The sequence below is a fragment of the Acinonyx jubatus genome, chromosome A2 (assembly GCF_027475565.1).
Source record: "Acinonyx jubatus isolate Ajub_Pintada_27869175 chromosome A2, VMU_Ajub_asm_v1.0, whole genome shotgun sequence".
In the NCBI taxonomy this organism is placed as follows: domain Eukaryota; kingdom Metazoa; phylum Chordata; class Mammalia; order Carnivora; family Felidae; genus Acinonyx; species Acinonyx jubatus.
Genome location: NC_069383.1, coordinates 42237413 through 42242332, shown reverse-complemented (window position 1 = coordinate 42242332; position 4920 = coordinate 42237413).

Here is a 4920-nt window from a genome sequence, read left to right as displayed (position 1 = left end):
AGGACCTGTACAACCTTACTGGATCTTTTGATTGTTGACTCCAAGCTTTTCAAGCATATTGAGGGCTATTTTTGCTATATGGCCTGTGGATTTCTGAGAACTGCTATATGATCATTCACAATACATGTAACACTCAGGACATGAGGACAGCCCAGCTTGTAAACAGCAAAACAGGCAGTGCCTAGTTTCTGTTGTCCAGAAGCATTATGTAATTGAAATAACCACGATCCAATTGTGTGGCATTGACCAAGTCAGCACCAATCCCAGCGACTGTTTTGGGCACTGCATGGTAGAGCTTTACTGCCACCTAGTGGAATGAGATCTACTTGTCTCATTATCAAGTTCACAATGGGGGAAATTGATAATTGATTGGACACGTGGCGTATTTCTATGTAGCTCAGGTTATACTCTTGAAAGCTAAAGAGATACAGGCTCCTGCCTCTCAGACTCATTAGTTTGGTGTCACTGAACCACCTGCACATTCTGAGTCTTCCCACCTTTTGTGCCTTTTATCCTCTTGGGAGAAACCAAGGAATGTGGAGGTCAATGTACAGTAGGTGAGAAAAGAGGAAAGAGTGTAAGATGGCTTAATGAAGCAAAAGCAGAATGTTGACTTAGCAAGTCATCTAAGATTGCTGTCTCCAAACTTTATCCTGTTTCCTTATTGAAATATTCTTGAGCATGTATCCATAATTACAACTGTGTGCATGTGCTGCTGTGTTACTGTGAAATTATGAAACAAAATTTTAAATTGGGGAGGGGGGAGTTTAGCACCCTTCTCAAGCCCCCGTGAACTCTCTACTCATTCCACTTTGGAAGCCATTGATCTAGGTAGTATATAGATCGTTAATAATTTTTGTTGACTCCCCGAGGGTGTCCTAGTGAAGACTGCTGTGCTATCCTATTTGATGTGAAAGGAAAAATTACTGTCTGCCACTCCAGTAAATTGAAGTCCTTTCTAATAAAAAGCTTGCAAATGTAAACAAAAGTCCGTGTATTTCATTCAGAATATATTCCTTACCCTTTGTAATAACAGCTATCCACGTATTGAACACTTATTACCACATTTCAGACGATAAGTTAGTTTTTGTGTATTATCTTCATCTAACCCTTAATAGATACCAGTATCGCCCTTTTACAGATGTGGAAACAGGTTTGGAGATGTTTAGTGACTAACTTAGAGACAAGTGGTAAGTGGCAGAGCTGGAGTTTGATGCAGTCTTGGTGATGAGGTCAGGGCCTCCGTTGCTTTAGTCTTCTGCCGTGCGACCACCTGGTCTGTGCTAGAAAACTGAACACGCTAATCCTGTGTGTTCAGATTCCATCTCTGTGAATTGGGCATGTTACTTCTCCTTTCTCAACATTTGTTTCTGCAGCTATAAGTTAGGGCCCATATCTCTCTTGCTGATTCAGAGTGAAGATTACATTCTGTGACTGCACATGTGAGGTGTCTGGACCTTGAGAGATTATCCTTGGGTGTTGCTGGAAGTGGTGATGCTGGGGCCATGACAGACAAAAGAGTATTGTTTTTCCCCAGTTTTAGGCGATGGTACATTTTCAGTAAGTTTGCGTGGTGCTTGATAGGTCTCTAGACTTGCTTCTTTGTAGACACAGCCTTTTGGAGTTACTAAGTAACTTTATTGTTTCAACAATAAAGCATGCCATGGAAATAAGGTAATTTTGGTGAAGAACGGGTTTTTTACAGTGCCAGTAATGGGAGTTCTAAAATAATGTCATTCTTTGCAAATAGTGCTGGGATGGTTTATCAGAGTATCTCATCTCTGACATTGGTGAAAAAATTGCTTCTTTTCAAGCAAATTGGTTCCCATGATTTGGGATTAATCCATAGAATGTTCAAAGTTTAGTGTCAGCCGTTTTCAACAGAAAATATGGGTTGACAATTTCCTGTGTTCTTTAGAAGCCTTTCAAAGCTTCACAGGAAGAATGAAGACTATTCTTGGCCCGAACATTTGCCCCATGGGGTGCTGGGCCCAGCCAAACAGCCTTGTATTAGCAAAGGAGGGTCAAGTGAAAGGAGACCTTGTTCTGTGCCAAGCTCTCCAAGGGTAGCCTGAAACCCCATTGGCCACACAGAACCACTGTTTAAGGTGCAGTATTTGTGGACCTGCCGAAATCTAAAGCCATTCAGGCTTTCTGAAATCCTTTGGAATGGGGAGAGGCAGCGGGTGACACTTCAGATCTGTGAAGACCTGGCGTAAAGATGGAGAGTTGATGCGGGGGATGGCAAGACACTGCCAACGAATGTCTATTTTTTTGTTCTCTCTTCCAAGTGGGCCCTGCTTAGCTTCCTAGCTTTCAGGTGTGTTGCAAGGTGCAGTGGTTCACCCTGGAGATTTACAAGGTAACAGACCCCAGAAGACCCATGGGTATGGGGCTGGTTCTCACCAAAATGTGGAGGAACTAACTTGGTCTAGCAGGGGCTTGCAACTTTTCTTTCCTCACTTAATTCCATTGTCTTTGAATTTCACTGGTCTCTTTCATATTTAAATATATGCTCCACTAGACTTGCAGGCACAGAAAAGTTCCCTGTATTTTGGATAAGCCAGTAATTTAAGCCACTTGGCAAGTGGTGGGTGATGTGATGGGGGCCCTGGCACAGCCGTTGGTGTTAGTGTGAGCTCTTACCCCTGCTTTTCAGAAGTCAAGGAATGTATGTTTTGTCTGGTGGGAGTGGAGGAAGTTGTCGATTTTATTCCTAGGGATAAGTCTCATATGATTATATAAATGCATGGCTTAGTGTGGTTACTTTAAAAAAAAAAGTTGTAGTTAACATTTCAGGAACATAGTTCTTTCATCCAGACACCAAAATAAAATCCTCCTGAGACCTTAGGGTTGCTGGGTAGAAGTGTCAGGAACTCAGGTTGGCATCTTCAGTTCTACTTCATTAGTGCCTAATTAGACCCCGTCCCTCCTGTTTAGGTGCTTGAAAGATGGAGTAGATGCCACCGAGGTAAGCTCGCCTTCTGTGATCTCTGCATTCAGATGGGGTCGGCCCCGTTATACTTCATGTCCTGAAGAGAAGATGCGCTTTTTCTCCAATTTGCGTGAGAGGTAATGGACCCCATCCTACCAGATGAGAATATTGTGACCACATTCCAACTAGGGAGAATACCTGTTGGTCAGACGAGGGGAAATTCAGCTGGAAAGCCGAGGGAAGGAAACAAAACCAGAGAAGAGTACAGCAACAAGCGTATCAAGTGCCTACTAGGTGCCAGATGCGTAAAGTTCACATCAATGCTCAGTTAAAGCTCAGCAGAATTCGTTGATGCAGCTACTTAACCCCTTATTAAAAACAGGCAGACTAGGGGGGCCTGGCTGGCTCAGTTGATAGTGTGTGCAGCTCTTGATCTCAGGGTTGTAAATCTGAGCCCCCGAGTGGGTATAGATATTACTTTAAAAACTAATAAAATCTTTAAAATAAAAAATAAAGCCAAGCAGTCTAAAATTTCACTGAATGAATATATAACATTTGTATTAGCCCTTGTGACACGCAAAGCAACAAATGCCCCCTAACCTTGGTAACAACTACAGTCAAACTGTAATAATGTTTGTTATCTTCGTTTCTGCAGGCCAGGAATTAGGCTGGTTCGAGCTAGGCAGTGGCGTTAAAGATGTTGGCTTGGGGCTGTAGTCCTCTGAGGGCTTGACTGGGGCTGGAAGTCCCGCTTCCATGATCGTTCACTCATATCATTGGCAAGCTGGTGTCAGGAGGCCTCAGTCCTTTGCTCTGTGGGTCTCTCCAGGAGGCTGCTTGAGTGTCCTTGTGACATGGTGGCTGGCTTTCTCCCAGAACAAGTGAACTGAGAAAGAGCAAGGCTCAAGCCACAATGCCTTTTATTACCTAGCCTTGGAAGTCACACAATGTCATTTCTGCAATATGTTTATGCAGCTCAGCCCTGTTAAACGTGGGAGGCCGCTGTACAAGAGCTGGAATACTAAGGAGGCTGCTGCCACAACATTTTATCTATCTTCTGGTTAACAGATGATTTTTAACTTTTACAAATAATGCTGCGGTGAACATTTCTGTATACAGCTTCTTGCCCAAATATACAAGATTCTACAGGCTTGTGTATTGACATGAATAAAGCCAGCAAATCTGTGGCCTTTCAGTTCTTAAGCTTCTCTCAAGGTTTCTGGAAGGTATCATATAGAAGTTTGTTCCTTGGCCCCTCTTCACGCAGACCAGATGTGCCCACAGTCCCAATGCACCGCCTTCATTAAGTCCAGGCTTACATCTTGACCAGAGAAGAAAGCAGGATCTCTCCCCCTGCTTCAGAGTTTGAAAAACCTCGGGGAAGAACTGCCACAGGCCCAATATGACGCCTGGCAGACACGGTCACTGAGAGAACCACTGTGAGCCAGACAGCATCCCTGCTCCCTCGAAAACCGGTCGCCCCCTAGGGATTGTAAGTACATAAGGGGCCAGTTCTGCAGCCAACCTGGACCTTTGAATCAGTTCAACTCACCCCACCCCACAGCCCAGCTCTGGGCCATCTGGGGCTTTGCCCGTGTTGGTTGCGGAGCTCTGCCTAGCGCACAACCTTCTTCCCCACACCCAGGCAGCCCCTGAACCTTCGCCCTCATGACAGTGCACCTTTCGCCCGCCAGGACTGTCCTGGATGTAGGTTTACCTCTACTCCATGCGTTATGGATGCACCCAACCCACATCCCAGCATCAACCCTCCCTGCACCCCGGGGCTGGCTTCCTACCGGTACCCCTAACAGATTGTCAAATAATGCCAATTAACTGTTTTCATGAACTTTCTTCTTCTAACTTACAATTTTGACAAAAAATGTTTTTCTGAGCCATCTCTGACTCATTTGCAGCTCCACGCCCCTTAGGTGTGTATTTTCTAGAAACAAGGAGATTCCTTTCTGGTAACAGTACAATAATCAAAA